The following is a 17,512-nucleotide window of genomic DNA, read 5'->3' as shown; positions in this document are numbered from 1 at the left end:
CTGCAGAGCTGAAATCACAAAAGTTGGTAACTGGAAAAGTATTTCTGGATCTAACTGAACTTTGTGTCAATTCTTCACCATTTCCTAAATCTCTGTCTGCTGTCAGTGACTAGAAATCATCTTACATCCAGTTAATGAAAACCTCTCATTATCTTGTCCTGGTTCATAATGGATCAGATACCTGTTATTACCACACCCTACAATAACACATGGTATAAGACAGAAGAATGCCAAGGCTGGATGCATTGTAACAAATCCTCAGCCATCCTGTGTCCTGAGCTGAGATCAGTGCCCCCTCTATGCTGGGTACAGTCAGACCCCTGTGTCCTGAGCGGAGATCAGTGCCCCCTCTATGCTGGGTACAGTCAGACCCCTGTGTCCTGAGCTGAGATCAGTGCCCCCTCTATGCTGGGTACAGTCAGACCCCTGTGTCCTGAGCTGAGATCAGTGCCCCCTCTATGCTGGGTACAGTCAGACCCCTGTGTCCTGAGCTGAGATCAGTGCCCCCTCTATCCGGGTACAGTCAGACCCCTGTGTCCTGAGCTGAGATCAGTGCCCCCTCTATGCTGGGTACAGTCAGACCCCTGTGTCCTGAGCTGAGATCAGTGCCCCCTCTATGCTGGGTACAGTCAGACCCCTGTGTCCTGAGCTGAGATCAGTGCCCCCTCTGCTGGGTACAGTCAGACCCCTGTGTCCTGAGCTGAGATCAGTGCCCCCTCTATGCTGGGTACAGTCAGACCCCTGTGTCCTGAGCTGAGATCAGTGCCCCCTCTATGCTGGGTACAGTCAGACCCCTGTGTCCTGAGCTGAGATCAGTGCCCCCTCTATGCTGGGTACAGTCAGACCCCTGTGTCCTGAGCTGAGATCAGTGCCCCCTCTATGCTGGGTACAGTCAGACCCCTGTGTCCTGAGCTGAGATCAGTGCCCCCTCTATCCGGGTACAGTCAGACCCCTGTGTCCTGAGTTGAGCTCCGTGCCCCCTCTATGCTGGGTACAGTCAGACCCCTGTGTCCTGAGCTGAGATCAGTGCCCCCTGTATCCTGGGTACAGTCAGACTCCTGTGTCCTGTGCTGAGACCAGTGCCCCCTCTATGCTGGGTACAGTCAGACCCCAGTGTCCTGAGCTGAGATCAGTGCCCCCTCTATGCTGGGTACCGTCAGACCCCTGTGTCCTGAGCTAAGATCAGTGCCCTCTCTGTGCTGGGTACAGTCAGACCCCTGTGTCCTGAGCTGAGATAAGTGCCCTCTCTGTGCTGGGTACAGTCAGACCCCTGTGTCCTGTGCTGAGATCAGTGCCCCCTCTATGCTGGGTACAGTCAGACCCCTGTGTCCTGAGCTGAGATCAGTGCCCCCTCTATGCTGAGTACAGTCAGACCCCTGTGTCCTGAGCTGAGATCAGTGCCCCCTCTATGCTGGGTACAGTCAGACCCCTGTGTCCTGAGCTGAGATCAGTGCCCCCTCTATGCTGGGTACAGTCAGACCCCTGTGTCCTGAGCTGAGATCAGTGCCCCCTGTATCCTGGGTACAGTCAGACCCCTGGGTCCTTTGCTGAGACCAGTGCCCCCTGTATCCTGGGTACAGTCAGACTCCTGTGTCTTGAGCTGAGATCAGTGCCCCTCTATGCTGGGTACAGTCAGAGCCCTGTGTCCTGAGCTGAGATCAGTGCCCCCTCTATGCCGGGTACAGTCAGACCCCTGTGTCCTGTGCTGAGATCAGTGCCCCCTCTATACTGGGTACAGTCAGACCCCTGTGTCCTGAGCTGAGATCAGTGCCCCTCTATGCTGGGTACAGTCAGAGCCCTGTGTCCTGTGCTGAGATCAGTGCCCCCTCTATACTGGGTACAGTCAGACCTCTGTGTCTTGAGCTGAGATCAGTGCCCCCTGTATCCTGGGTACAGTCAGACTCCTGTGTCCTGAGCTGAGATCAGTGCCCCCTGTATCCTGGGTACAGTCAGACCCCTGTGTCCTGAGCTGAGATCAGTGCCCCCTCTATACTGGGTACAGTCAGACCCCTGTGTCCTGAGCTGAGATCAGTGCCCCCTGGGTACAGTCAGACCCCTGTGTCCTGTGCTGAGATCAGTGCCCCCTCTATACTGGGTACAGTCAGACCCCAGTGTCCTGAGCTGAGATCAGTGCCCCCTGTATACTGGGTACAGTCAGACCTCTGTGTCCTGAGCTGAGATCAGTGCCCCCTGTATCCTGGGTACAGTCAGACCCCTGTGTCCTGAGCTGAGATCAGTGCCCCCTGTATCCTGGGTACAGTCAGACCCCTGTGTCCTGAGCTGAGATCAGTGCCCCCTCTATACTGGGTACAGTCAGACCCCTGTGTCCTGAGCTGAGATCAGTGCCCCCTGTATCCTGGGTACAGTCAGACCCCTGTGTCCTGTGCTGAGATCAGTTCCCCCTCTATACTGGGTACAGTCAGACCCCTGTGTCCTGAGCTGAGATCAGTGCCCCCTGTATCCTGGGTACAGTCAGACTCCAGTGTCCTGAGCTGAGATCAGTGCCCCTCTATGCTGGGTACAGTCAGAGCCCTGTGTCCTGAGCTAAGATCAGTGCCCCCTCTATGCTGGGTACCGTCAGACCCCTGTGTCCTGAGCTAAGATCAGTGCCCTCTCTGTGCTGGGTACAGTCAGACCCCTGTGTCCTGAGCTGAGATAAGTGCCCTCTCTGTGCTGGGTACAGTCAGACCCCTGTGTCCTGTGCTGAGATCAGTGCCCACTCTACTGGGTACAGTCAGACCCCTGTGTCCTGAGCTGAGATCAGTGCCCCCTCTATGCTGGGTACAGTCAGACCCCTGTGTCCTGAGCTGAGATCAGTGCCCCCTCTATGCTGGGTACAGTCAGACCCCTGTGTCCTGAGCTGAGATCAGTGCCCCCTCTATGCTGGGTACAGTCAGACCCCTGTGTCCTGAGCTGAGATCACTGCCCCCTCTATGCTGGGTACAGTCAGACCCCTGTGTCCTGAGCTGAGATCAGTGCCCCCTGTATCCTGGGTACAGTCAGAACCCTGGGTCCTGTGCTGAGACCAGTTCCCCCTGTATCCTGGGTACAGTCAGACTCCTGTGTCTTGAGCTGAGATCAGTGCCCCTCTATGCTGGGTACAGTCAGAGCCCTGTGTCCTGAGCTGAGATCAGTGCCCCCTCTATGCCGGGCACAGTCAGACCCCTGTGCTGAGATCAGTGCCCCCTCTATACTGGGTACAGTCAGACCCCTGTGTCCTGAGCTGAGATCAGTGCCCCTCTATGCTGGGTACAGTCAGAGCCCTGTGTCCTGTGCTGAGATCAGTGCCCCCTCTATACTGGGTACAGTCAGACCTCTGTGTCCTGAGCTGAGATCAGTGCCCCCTGTATCCTGGGTACAGTCACACTCCTGTGTCCTGAGCTGAGATCAGTGCCCCCTGTATCCTGGGTACAGTCAGACCCCTGTGTCCTGAGCTGAGATCAGTGCCCCCTCTATACTGGGTACAGTCAGACCCCTGTGTCCTGAGCTGAGATCAGTGCCCCCTGTATCCTGGGTACAGTCAGACCCCTGTGTCCTGTGCTGAGATCAGTGCCCCCTCTATACTGTGTACAGTCAGACCCCTGTGTCCTGAGCTGAGATCAGTGCCCCCTGTATCCTGGGTACAGTCAGACTCCTGTGTCCTGAGCTGAGATCAGTGCCCCTCTATGCTGGGTACAGTCAGACTCCTGTGTCCTGAGCTGAGATCAGTGCCCCCTCTATGCTTGGTACAGTCAGACCCCTGTGTCCTGTGCTGAGATCAGTGCCCCCTCTATACTGGGTACAGTCAGACCTCTGTGTCCTGAGCTGAGATCAGTGCCCCCTGTATCCTGGGTACAGTCAGACTCCTGTGTCCTGAGCTGAGATCAGTGCCCCCTGTATCCTGGGTACAGTCAGACCCCTGTGTCCTGAGCTGAGATCAGTGCCCCCTGTATCCTGGGTACAGTCAGACTCCTGTGTCCTGTGCTGAGACCAGTGCCCCCTCTATGCTGGGTACAGTCAGACCCCAGTGTCCTGAGCTGAGATCAGTGCCCCCTCTATGCTGGGTACCGTCAGACCCCTGTATCCTGAGCTGAGATCAGTGCCCCTCTATGCTGGGTACAGTCAAAGCCCTGTGTCCTGAGCTGAGATCAGTGCCCCCTCTATGCTGGGTACAATCAGACCCCTGTGTCCTGTGCTGAGATCAGTGCCCACTCTATACTGGGTACAGTCAGACCCCTGTGTCCTGAGCTGAGATCAGTGCCCCCTCTATGCTGGGTACAGTCAGACCCCTGTGTCCTGTGCTGAGATCAGTGCCCCCTCTATACTGGGTACAGTCAGACCCCTGTGTCCTGAGCTGAGATCAGTGCCCCCTGTATCCTGGGTACAGTCAGACTCCTGTGTCCTGAGCTGAGATCAGTGCCCCTCTATGCTGGGTACAGTCAGAGCCCTGTGTCCTGAGCTGAGATCAGTGCCCCCTCTATGCCGGGTACAGTCAGACCCCTGTGTCCTGTGCTGAGATCAGTGCCCCCTCTATACTGGGTACAGTCAGACCCCTGTGTCCTGAGCTGAGATCAGTGCCCCCTCTATGCTGGGTACAGTCAGAGCCCTGTGTCCTGTGCTGAGATCAGTGCCCCCTCTATACTGGGTACAGTCAGACCCCTGGGTCCCTAGCTGGGATCAGTGCCCCCTGTATCCTGGGTACAGTCAGACCCCTGTGTCCCGAGCTGAGTTCAGTGCCCCTCTATGCTGGGTACAATCAGACCCCTGTGTCCTGAACTGAGATCAGTGCCCCCTGTATCTTGGGTACAGTCAGACCCCTGTGTCTCTAGCTGGGATCAGTGCCCCCTCTATACTGGGTACAGTCAGACCCCTGTGTCCTGAGCTGAGACCAATGCCCCCTCTATGCTGGGTACAGTCAGACCCCTGTGTCTCTAGCTGGGATTAGTCCCCCCTGTATCCTGGTACAGTCAGACCGCTGTGTCCTGAGCTGAGATCAGTGCCCCTCTATGCTGGGTACAGTCAGAGCCCTGTGTCCTGAGCTGAGTTCAGTGTCCCTCTATGCTGGGTACAGTCAGACCCCTGTGTCCCTAGCTGGGATCAGTGCCCCCTGTATCCTGGGTACAGTCAGACCCCTGGGTCCTGAGCTGAGATCAGTGCCCCCTCTATGCTGGGTACAGTCAGACCCCTGTGTCCTGAGCTGAGATCAGTGCCCCCTCTATGCTGGGTACAGTCAGACCCCTGTGTCCTGAGCTGAGATCAGTGCCCCCTCTATGCTGGGTACAGTCAGACCCCTGTGTCCTGAGCCGAGATCAGTGCCCCCTCTATGCTGGGTACAGTCAGACCCCTGTGTCCTGAGCTGAGATCAGTGCCCCCTCTATGCTGGGTACAGTCAGACCCCTGTGTCCCTAGCTGGGATCAGTGCCCCCTGTATCCTGGGTACAGTCAGACCCCTGGGTCCTGAGCTGAGATCAGTGGCCCCTCTATGCTGGGTACAGTCAGACCCCTGTGTCCTGAGCCGAGATCAGTGCCCCCTCTATGCTGGGTACAGTCAGACCCCTGTGTCCCTAGCTGGGATCAGTGCCCCCTGTATCCTGGGTACAGTCACACCCATGGGTCCTGAGCTAAGATCAGTGCCCCTCTATGGTGGGTTCAGTCAGACCCCAGGGTCCTGAGCTGAGATCAGTGCCCCCTCTATGCTGGGTACAGTCAGACCCCTGTGTCCTGAGCTGAGATCAGTGCCCTCTCTGTGCTGGGTACAGTCAGACCCCTGGGTTCTGAGCTGAGATCGGTGCCCCCTCTATGCTGGGTACAGTCAGACCCCTGGGTTCTGAGCTGAGATCAGTGCCCCCTCTATGCTGGGTACAGTCAGACCCCTGGTTCCTGAGCTGAGATCAGTGGCCCCTCTATGCTGGGTACAGTCAGACCCCTGTGTCCTGAGCCGAGATCAGTGCCCCCTCTATGCTGGGTACAGTCAGACCCCTGTGTCCCTAGCTGGGATCAGTGCCCCCTGTATCCTGGGTACAGTCACACCCCTGGGTCCTGAGCTGAGATCAGTGCCCCTCTATGCTGGGTTCAGTCAGACCCCTGGGTCCTGAGCTGAGATCAGTGCCCCCTCTATGCTGGGTACAGTCAGACCCCTGTGTCCTGAGCTGAGATCAGTGCCCTCTCTGTGCTGGGTACAGTCAGACCCCTGGGTTCTGAGCTGAGATCGGTGCCCCCTCTATGCTGGGTACAGTCAGACCCCTGGGTCCTGAGCTGAGATCAGTGCCCCCTCTATGCTGGGTACAGTCAGAACCCTGTGTCCTGAGCTGAGATCAGTGCCCCCTCTATGCTGGGTACAGTCAGAACCCTGTGTCCTGAGCTGAGATCAGTGCCCCCTCTATGCTGGGTACAGTCAGACCCCTGTGTCCTGAGCTGAGATCAGTGCCCTCTGTATCCTGGTACAGTCAGAGCCCTGTGTCCTGAGCTGAGATCAGTGCCCTCTGTATCCTGGTACAGTCAGAGCCCTGTGTCCTGAGCTGAGATCAGTGCCCCTCTATGCTGGGTACAGTCAGAGCCCTGTGTCCTGAGCTGAGATCAGTGCCCCCTCTATGCTGGGTACAGTCAGACCCCTGTGTCCTGTGCTGAGATCAGTGCCCCTCTATGCTGGGTACAGTCAGAGCCCTGTGTCCTGAGCTGAGATCAGTGCCCCCTCTATACTGGGTACAGTCAGACCCCTGTGTCCTGAGCTGAGATCAGTGCCCCTCTATGCTGGGTACAGTCAGACCCCTGTGTCCTGAGCTGAGATCAGTGCCCCTCTATACTGGGTACAGTCAGACCCCTGTGTCCTGAGCTGAGATCAGTGCCCCTCTATGCTGGGTACAGTCAGACCCCTGTGTCCTGAGCTGAGATCAGTGCCCCTCTATACTGGGTACAGTCAGACCCCTGTGTCCTGAGCTGAGATCAGTGCCCCCTCTATGCTGGGTACAGTCAGACCCCTGTGTCCTGTGCTGAGATCAGTGCCCCTCTATGCTGGGTACAGTCAGAGCCCTGTGTCCTGAGCTGAGATCAGTGCCCCCTCTATACTGGGTACAGTCAGACCCCTGTGTCCTGAGCTGAGATCAGTGCCCCTCTATGCTGGGTACAGTCAGACCCCTGTGTCCTGAGCTGAGATCAGTGCCCCTCTATACTGGGTACAGTCAGAGCCCTGTGTCCTGAGCTGAGATCAGTGCCCCCTCTATACTGGGTACAGTCAGACCCCTGTGTCCTGAGCTGAGATCAGTGCCCCTCTATGCTGGGTACAGTCAGACCCCTGTGTCCAGAGATTTGTCTGCTTTTTCACGTCAGTGATGAATTGTGGGTTTTGTGATTTTACTAGTATACTTACTAGTATCTACAGGTGATTCTCCCAAAATTAGAATATCGTCAAAAAGTGCATTTATTTCAGTTCTTCAATAGATAAAGTGACTCTCCTCTATTCTATAGAGTCATTACACACAGTGTGATCTATTTCACGTGTTTATTTCTGATAATGTTGATGATTATGGCTTACAGCCAATGAAAACCCAAAAGTCATTATCTCAGTAAATTAGAATACTTTATAACACCAGCTTGAAAAATGATTGTACAAACTGAAATGTTAACCTACTGAAATGTATGATCAGTAAATGCACTCAATACTTGGTCGGGGCTCCTTTTGCATCAATTACTGCATCAATGCGGTGTGGCATGGAGGTGATCAGCCTGTGGCACTGTTGAGGGGTTATGGAAGCCCAGGTTGCTTTGATAGCAGCCTTCAGCTCGACTGCATTGTTGGGTCTGGTGTCTCTCTTCTTCCTCTTTACAATACCCAATAGATTGGCAGCAAACTCGCTTGACCTTAATCCCATAGACAATCAAGCACAGCGATACTGTTGTTTTTAAACCAAAAATGGTACTGGTACTTTTGGCAGTGTGGACAGGGGCCAAGTCCTACTGGAGAATGACATTTCCATGTCCAAAAAGCTCTGGGAAGATGCTCTGCTGCATGGTAGACCCAGTGAAAATGCTGTACAATCTGATGCAACCAGGAAAGATGCTCTGCTGCCTGGTGCACCCTGGAAAGATGATCTACAGCTGGTGCACCCTGGAAAGATGCTCTACAGCTGGTGCACCCTAACATGCTCTGATGCCTTGTAGATCGTGGGAAGATGCTCTGCTGCCTGTTGAACCCCGGGAAGATGCTCTGCTACCTGGTGGACCCTGGGAAGATGCTCTCCTGCCTGGTTCACCCTTGGAAGATACTTGGAAGATGCTCTGCTTCCTGGTGGACACCAGGAAGATACTCTGCTGCTTGTTGGACCCTGTGAAGATGCTCTGTTCCATCCCTGGAAGATGCTCTTCTGTCGGATAGACCCTGGGAAAATGCTCTGCTGCCTGGTGGACCCCAGGAAGATGCTATGCTGCCTGATGGACCCCAGAATGATGCTCTACTGCCTGTTGGACCCCAGGATAATGCTCTACTGCCTGTTGGACCCTGGGATGATGCTCTGCTGTCTGGTTGACCCCAAGATGATACCCTAATGCCTTGTGGACACTGAGTAGATACTCTACAGCCTGGTGCACCCCAGGAAGATGCTCTACAGCTTGATGCACCCCGGGAAGATTCTCTACAGCCTGGTGCACCCTGGGAAGATGCTCTACAGCTTGGTGCACCCTGTGAAGATGCTCTATTGCCTGGTGGACCCCAGGAAGATGCTTTGCTGCCTGTTGCACCCTGGGAAGATGTTGTACAGCCTTGAGCACCCCAGGAAGATGCTCTACAGCCTTGTGCACCCCAGGAAGATGCTCTACAGCCTTGTGCACCCCAGGAAGATGCTCTACAGCCTGTTGCTCCCCAGGAAGATGCTCTACAGCCTGTTGCTCCCCAGGAAGATGCTCTACAGCCTGTTGCACCCCAGGAAGATGCTCTACAGCCTGGTGCACCACAGGAAGATGCTCTACAGCCTGGTGCACCACAGGAAGATGCTCTACAGCCTGGTGCACCACAGGAAGATGCTCTACAGCCTGGTGCACCCTGGGAAGATGCTCTACAGCCTGGTGCACCCTGGGAAGATGCTCTACAGCCTGGTGCACCCCGGGAAGATGCTCTACAGACTGGTGCACCCTGGGAAGATGCTCTACAGCTTGGTGCACCCCGTGTAGATGCTCTGTTGCCTATTGGACCCCAGGAAGATGCTCTGCTGCCTGGTGCACCCTGGGAATATGCTCTACAGCCTGTTGCACCCCAGGAAAATGCTGTACAGCCTGGTGCACCCCAGGAAGATGCTCTACTGCCTGGTGGAAGATGTTCTGTTTCCTGGTGGACACTTTAAAGATGCTCTGATTCCTGTTGGACACCGGTAAGTTGATGTGCTGCCTGTTGGACCGTATGAAGATGTTCCGGTGCATTTCCGCAAGATGCTCTTCTGCCTGGTGGACTCCGGGTAGATGCTCTAGTGCCTGGTGCACCCTGAGAAGATGCTCTACAGCCTGTTGCACCCCAGGATGATGATTTACTGCCTGGTGCGCCCCAGGAAGATGATTTAGAGCCTTGTGGAACCCAGGAAGATGCTCTGCTGCCTGATGGACCCTGGGAAGATGCTCTATAGCCTCCTGAACCTTGGGAAGATGCTCTACAGCCTGGTGGACTCTGGTAACAGGCTCTGATGTGTTGTGGATCCTGGAAAGATGCCCTACAGCCTGGTGCACCCTGGGAAGATGCTCTACTGCCTCTTGGACCCCAGGAAGATACTCTGCTGCCTGGTGGACCCCAAGATGATGCTCTGCTGCCTCGTGGACCCTGGGAAGTTGCTTTGCTGCCTGGTGGACCCTGGGATGATGCCCTACTGCCTTGTGGACACTGAGAAGATTCTCTACAGCCTGGTGCACCCCAGGAAGATGCTCTACAGCCTGATGGACCCCCGGAAATTTGCTCTGCTGCCTGGTGGACCCCAGGAAGATGCCGTGGTGCCTGTTTGACCACAGGAAGATACTCTGCTGCCTGGTGAACCCCAGGATGATGCTCTGCTGCCTGGTAGACTCTGGGAAGTTGTTCTGCTGTCTGTTGGACCCCAGGATGATGTCCTAATGCCTTGTGGACACTGAGAAGATTCTCTACAGACCGGTGCACTCCAGGAAGAATATCTACAGCCTTGTGCACCCCGGGAAGATGCTCTACAGCTTGATGCACCCCGGGAAGATGCTCTACAGCCTGGTGCACCCTGGGAAGATGCTCTACAGCTTGGTGCACCCGGTGAAGATGCACTATTGCCTGGTGGACCCCGGGAAGATGCTCTGCTGCCTGGTGCACCTTGGGAAGATGCTGTACAGCCTGCTGCACCCAAGGAAGATGCTCTCCTGCCTGGTGTAAGATGTTTTTTCCTGGTGGACACTTTAAAGACTCTCTGATTCCTGGTGGACACCAGGAAGATGCTGTGCTGCCTGATGGACCGTGTGAAGATATTCCGGTGCATTTCCGGAAGATGCTCTTCTGCCTGGTGGACCCCGGGTAGATGCTCTAGAGCCTGGTGCACCCCAAGAAGATGCTCTACAACCTGGTGCACCCCGCAAAGATGCTCTACAGCCTGGTGCACCCCAGGATGATGATTTACTGCCTGGTGCACCTCAGGAAGATGATTTACAGCCTTGTGCAATTCTGGAAGATGCTCTGCTGCCTGGTGCACCCCAGGAAGATGCTCTACAGCCTGGTGCACCCCAGGAAGATGCTCTACAGCCTGGTGCACCCCTGGAAGATGCTCTACAGCCTGATGCACCCCGGGAAGATGCTCTACAGCCTGATGCACCCCGGGAAGATGCTCTACAGCCTGATGCACCCCGGGAAGATGCTCTACAGCCTGATGCACCCTGGGAAGATGCTCTACAGCCTGATGCACCCTGGGAAGATGCTCTACAGCCTGATGCACCCTGGGAAGATGCTCTACAGCCTGATGCACCCCGGGAAGATGCTCTACAGCCTGATGCACCCCGGGAAGATGCTCTACAGCCTGATGCACCCCGGGAAGATGCTCTACAGCCTGATGCACCCCGGGAAGATGCTCTACAGCCTGATGCACCCCGGGAAGATGCTCTACAGCCTGATGCACCCCGGGAAGATGCTCTACAGCCTGATGCACCCCGGGAAGATGCTCTACAGCCTGATGCACCCCGGGAAGATGCTCTACAGCCTGATGCACCCCGGGAAGATGCTCTACAGCCTGATGCACCCCGGGAAGATGCTCTACAGCCTGATGCACCCCGGGAAGATGCTCTACAGCCTGATGCACCCCGGGAAGATGCTCTACAGCCTGATGCACCCCGGGAAGATGCTCTACAGCCTGATGCACCCCGGGAAGATGCTCTACAGCCTGATGCACCCCGGGAAGATGCTCTACAGCCTGATGCACCCCGGGAAGATGCTCTACAGCCTGATGCACCCCAGGAAGATGCTCTACAGCCTGATGCACCCCGGGAAGATGCTCTACAGCCAGATGCACCCCGGGAAGATGCTCTATAGCCTGATGCACCCCGGGAAGATGCTCTATAGCCTGATGCACCCCGGGAAGATGCTCTATAGCCTGATGCACCCCGGGAAGATGCTCTACAGCCTGATGCACCCCGGGAAGATCTTCTACAGCTTTGTGCACCCCGGGAAGATCTTCTACAGCTTGGTGCACCCCGGGAAGATACCCTGTTGCCTATTGGACCCCAGGAAGATGCTCTGGTGCACCCTGTGAAGATGCTCTACAGCCTGGTGCAACCCAGGAAGATGCTCTGCTGCCTGGTGGAAGATGTTCTGTTTCCTGGTGGACACTTTAACGATGCTCTGATTCCTGGTGGACACCGGTAAGATGCTGTGCTGCCTGTTGGACTGTGTGAAGATGTTCCGGTGCATTTCCGGAAGATGCTTTTCTGCCTGGTGGACCCCGGGTAGATGTTCTAGTGCCTGGTGCACCCCAAGAAGATGCTCTACAGCCTGGTGCACCCCAGGATGATGATGATTTACTGCCTGGTGCGCCCCAGTAAGATGATTTACAGCCTTGTGGAACCCAGGAAGATGCTCTGTTGCCTGATGGACCCTGGGAAGATGCTCTACAGCCTCCTGAACCTTGGGAAGATGCTCTACAGCCTGGTGGACCCTGGTAACAGGCTCTGATGTATTGTGGATCCCGGAAAGATGCTCTACAGCCTGGTGCACCCTGGGAAGATGCTCTACTGCCTCTTGGACCCCGGGAAGATACTCTGCTACCTGGTGGACCCTGGGAAGTTGCTTTGCTGCCTGGTGGACCCCGGGATGATGCCCTAATGCCTTGTGGACACTGAGAAGACACTCTACAGCCTGGTGCACCCAAAGAAGATGCTCTACAGCCTGATGGACCCCCGGAAATATGCTCTGCTGCCTGGTGGACCCCAGGAAGATGCTGTGGTGCCCGTTTGACCACAGGAAGACACTGTGCTGCCTGGTGAACACCAGGATGATGCTCTGCTGCCTGGTGGACTCTGGGAAGTTGTTCTGCTGCCTGTTGGACCCCAGGATGATGTCCTAATGCCTTGTGGACACTGAGAAGATTCTCTACAGACCGGTGCACTCCAGGAAGAATCGCTACAGCCTTGTGCACCCCGGGAAGAATCGCTACAGCCTTGTGCACCCCAGGAAGATGCTCTACAGCCTTGTGCACCCCAGGAAGATGCTCTACACCCTGGTGCACCCCAGGAAGATGCTCTGTTGCCTGGTGCACCCCGGAAAGATGCTCTGTTGCCTGGTGCACCCCGGGAAGATGCTCTGTTGCCTGGTGCACCCTGGGAAGATGCTCTGTTGCCTGGTGCACCCTGGGAAGATGCTCTGTTGCCTGGTGCACCCTGGGAAGATGCTCAGTTGCCTGGTGCACCCAGGGAAGATGCTCTGTTGCCTGGTGCACCCAGGGAAGATGCTCTGTTGCCTGGTGCACCCAGGGAAGATGCTCTGTTGCCTGGTAGACCCCAGCAAGATGCTCTACAGCCTGGTGCACCCCGGGAAGATGCTGTACAGCCTGGTGCACCCCGGGAAGATGCTCTACACCCTGGTGCACCCCTGGAAGATGCTCTATAAACTGGCGCACCCTAAGAATATGTTCTGCTTCCTGGTGGACACTTTGAAGATGCTCTGATTCCTGGTGGACTACGGTAAGATGCTATGCTGCCTGTTGGACATTGTGAAGATGCTCTTCTGTCTGATGGACTCCGGGAAGATGCTCTAGAGCTTGGTGCACCCCGAAAAGATGCCCTACAGCCTGGTGCACCCCAGGAAGATGCTCCACACCCTGGTGCACCCCAGGAAGATGCTCCGCTGCCTGGTGGAGACCGAGAAGATGCTATGCTGCCTGTTGGATCCTGGGAAGATGCTCTGTTGCCTTTTGGACCCTGGGAGGAAGCTCTGCTGCCTGGTAGACCATGGGAAGATGCTTTACTTCCTGGTGGACACTGGGAAGATGATCTTCTTCCTGTTGGACATCGGGAAAATGCTCTGCTACCGATTGGACCCCAAGAAGATGCTGTACTACTGATTGGAACCCAGGAAGATGCTCTGCAACCTGTTGGACCCTGGGAAGATGCTCTGCTACCTGTTGGACCCCGGGAAGATGCTCTGCTACCTGTTGGACCCCGGGAAGATGCTCTGCTACCTGTTGGACCCCGGGAAGATGCTCTGCTACCTGTTGGACCCCGGGAAGATGCTCTGCTACCTGTTGGACTCCGGGAAGATGCTCTGCTACCTGTTGGACTCCAGGAAGATGCTCTGCTACCTGTTGGACCCCGGGAAGATGCTCTGCTGCCTGGTGCACCCCGGGAGATGCTCTGCAGCCTGGTGCACCCCGGGAGATGCTCTACAGCCTGGTGCACCCTGGCAAGATGCTCTGCTGCCTTGTGCACCCTGAGCCTCTGCTTTTATTGTCTCTGTCCCAGAAATCTGTTTGCCCAAGTCTGCAGCTTCCTTGCTGAACTCAGGATAAAGCCTGCAGAGCGAGGGTGGGGGCAGATTACGGCTCACTTTAACCTCTTCGTGGCTGGGTTGATGCCTCGGAGTCACAGGAGCTGATCTAGGAACTAGAAGAAGACATCGGATTCAGATCTGATCCGCCGTCTCTGGACAGTCACTGTAATAAGGACCCAATAAGATGATCCGAGTGTAAAAATGAGCTGACGATGACATCATCACTGCGTCTGATGACCTAACACTATACTACAGTAATGGGGTTATGTAGGGTGACTCTCAGACTGCGGGTGAGCGATTCCCCTGCAAACTTTGGGACGATCAGGATTAGCGAGATCTTTCTAGAATTTAGCCGCAGAATGTGCTGCAAATGTCTGACAGCTTGGACTCCAAAAGGAGATCCCCAATAGATGGGGGTCTCCCTGGCTGGCTTTTATGGCCTATCCCAGATGGAGTAGAAATGCTTAAGGTGGGACTATCCCTTCAAGCCTTGCACAATAGAGAGATATACAGTATGTAACAGATGTGTCCCCACTGTGCTTGCACTGATACACTGTCACGAAACATCAGGTGGAGGGAGCTGTTAGATACTGTTGTAGCAAGTTCTTGGATGTGAGAGGTTTCCAGTCTGTGAGTGAGTTTGGGTTTCATTCACACTTGGGTATAAATCAGACGTGTGCCATCTGATTATGGCAGCAGATCTGCGAGATAATAATCTGCGGCCGATCGGAGCGATCCGGACTGATACATCACAGTTCTGCAATGGTCGTAAGATCAATAACTGCCGAGTAAGAAAACGGATTGTACACGGATGATGGTGAGACGATCCTTCCCCTCCTGGACGAAGACAGGACCGAATGTCTATACGTTAGTGGGGGGCGATCCCTAAATGACCGTGCGGCAAGCAGCTCACACAGTGGAGAGGTGACACATGGAGGAGCGGGAAGTCAGAGAATAGGGAGCTCCGTGGAGGCGGAGGCCATCAGTCCGCTCCGCTCTGCCCCCGAGGTAACGGCCAATGATCATCCAGAGGCGGCGGCTGAGCTCTGCGCCATGGACTCCGCACACGTCCTCCGCCGCCTCCGTAGCTACCAGGCCATGCTTGGATTTAGAAGGACTCTTCTTGATCTCTTTGCTGCAGCCCCATGTAAATGTAAAGTGCGCCATGTAAACCGTCAGAAACATTGTGTGTTATACCTATAGCCACGGTGCTCCTCCGTGAGTGCAGTTTGGCTGCATAATTGACTGTTTGGGTCTGCTGTGGTCTGAAATCCTCCCTCTGCCTTCTTACACGCTCACACTACTGCTGCTTCCCCACATACTTTATACTGCAGCTCTGCTCTGTGTAGGAAGATCCAGGGATTAGAGAGGGACCTGGAGGATCAGAGGAGACTTGCTCCTTCTTCCTTGGGCTCTGTGATTGGCTGCTTTGGGCCAGATGTGTCTGGGGTTTTCAGCCACTGACTGTGAGTAATCCTGATTTCAGTATCGTGCAGCAAGCAGAGATCTTACCAAGTGCTCAGGGCGTGGCACCTAAAGTGATGACCGCAGTGCAGAGTGTTTCAGTGACTGATCTGGAAGGTTCTGCGCACAGCGGGCCCTTTATGTGCAGCGATCATCCCACAGCTGACATGGGCCCGTGCCAGGACCGGACGGCTCCACAGTCCCCGGGCCTGTTACTTGGCTGCCGAGGGAATGTTACTGACAATAGTCTTCACCTCCTGGACCATCCAGGCCAAAAGAAAATCCACCGGCTGAAACCAGCGAGGAGGTCATTAGAAGAATAGAGATACACGTCCCCGAATGTAGCCACTGCAAGGGAGCTCTCCATGCTTTACACTGCAGGCTGCACGCGGAGGACCAGACAATGCTGCAAAATAGACACTGATTGTAGAGCTGGTGCATGTGCAGACGGGCTCCTCAGCTTGTCTGTATCTGCTAGGTGTATGTGCACACCTCAGCGGGTTTTCACATTTTTTAAGCGTTTTTACCAAATAAAACGCTTACAAGAAGCATCCCATTCATTTTCATGAATTCCGCACTTTTTCTGCATATTGATGCGGGGTTTTTCCGCGAAAAAAATGCATTGCGGTAAAAAAACGCAGCATGCTCATTAATTTCGCGGAAAAATCCGCATTTCTAACTATATTCTATGAGACTGAGGACGCTCCGGAAAAACCGCGCGTTTCCTGGGAAGGAGTCCAGTTCTCCGTCAGTAATTTTCTGTGTGCACACACCCTCAGGCTATCTACCCACGTATGCAGAAAATTACTGACGGAGAACCAGACTCCTTCCCAGGAAACGCGCGGTTTTTCCGAAGCGTCCTCAGTCTCATAGAATATAGTTAGAAATGCGGATTTTTCCGCGAAATTAATGAGCATGCTGCGTTTTTTTACCGCAATGCTTTTTTTTTGGCGGAAAAAACCCCGCATCAATATGCACAAAAAGTGCGGAATTCATGAAAATGAATGGGATGCTTCTTGTAAGCGTTTTTGCCGGTAAAAACGCTAAAAAATGATTCCATGTGCACACAGCCTTAAACACAATATTATCCTACCAACCCCATGATGAGCGCACACGAGCGAGCGTCCATTATCATCCATCATCTGTGCATTAAACATTCATGGGTGGAAAAAGCTGACGAAAAATTATTCCAGCGTCCCTGCAAGGTTCCCTGATGATCCAATGTCTCCGCTCCCCGATGTCTGTGTACAGCCCAGGTGTGACCCCAGATCCTGGCCTCTGTTCACACCTAGAGCTGCAGACCCCAGATTCTGGGCTCTGTTCACACCCAAAGCTGCAGTCCCCAGATTCTGGGCTCTGTTCACACTCAGAACTGCAAACCCCAGATTCTGGGCTCTGTTCACACTCAGAGCTGCAAATCCCAGATTCTGGGCTCTGTTCACACCCAGAGCTGCAGTCCCCAGATTCTGGGCTCTGTTCACACCCAGAGCTGCAGTCCCCAGATTCTGGGCTCTGTTCACACCCAGAGCTGCAGTCCCCAGATTCTGGGCTCTGTTCACACCCAGAGCTGCAGACCCCAGATTCTGGGCTCTGTTCACACCCAGAGCTGCAGACCCCAGATCCTGGCCTCTGTTCACACCTAGAGCTGCAGACCCCAGATTCTGGTCTCTGTTCACACCCAGAGCTGCAGACCCCATTCTCCCTACTAGAAGCTCTAGAGCCTGGACTCCATTCACACACAGCCGTGCTGCGCTGCGGTCAGCTCTCAGGCGCCACTATTCTCTCCGATGCCCATCTTTGCTTTTTCTACTCCTTTCTATAGAGCTAATTATTCTTGTTGGCCCCATGTTTTTTAAGTAACTTTTCTCCTTTGTCTTGATGTATTTATTGCATTTTTTTGCACCTTCAGTGCGGCATGCACGGGTTTGATACATTTTTCACAAAATCAAAGATGCTCCTTTATAGTCTTTTTTTACCATTTTGCTATTTTTTTAGAGCAGAAAGTTGCATAATCCTTTAAAACATGGCATGCAACTCTACAATATGTCTAAAGAAAAATCACTCCAGGTGGTGAGGGGAGACTGAAAAACAAAACCTGCTTACTGT

General features: G+C 54.6%; 1 protein-coding gene across 1 annotated transcript in view; it reads left to right on the top strand.

The window, feature by feature from the left end:
* Nucleotides 1-17,512, top strand: part of LOC141091667 (1-phosphatidylinositol 4,5-bisphosphate phosphodiesterase gamma-1-like) — a 189,775-nt gene that overhangs the window by 4,163 nt on the left and 168,100 nt on the right. The gene's annotated exons all lie outside the window — the stretch shown is intronic.

Source organism: Dendrobates tinctorius, unplaced genomic scaffold (assembly GCF_039654945.1).
Source record: "Dendrobates tinctorius isolate UK_male_01 unplaced genomic scaffold, ASM3965494v1 ptg000055l, whole genome shotgun sequence".
NCBI classification, from domain to species: Eukaryota; Metazoa; Chordata; class Amphibia; order Anura; family Dendrobatidae; genus Dendrobates; species Dendrobates tinctorius.
This window is presented reverse-complemented; position numbering and strand designations above follow the sequence as displayed.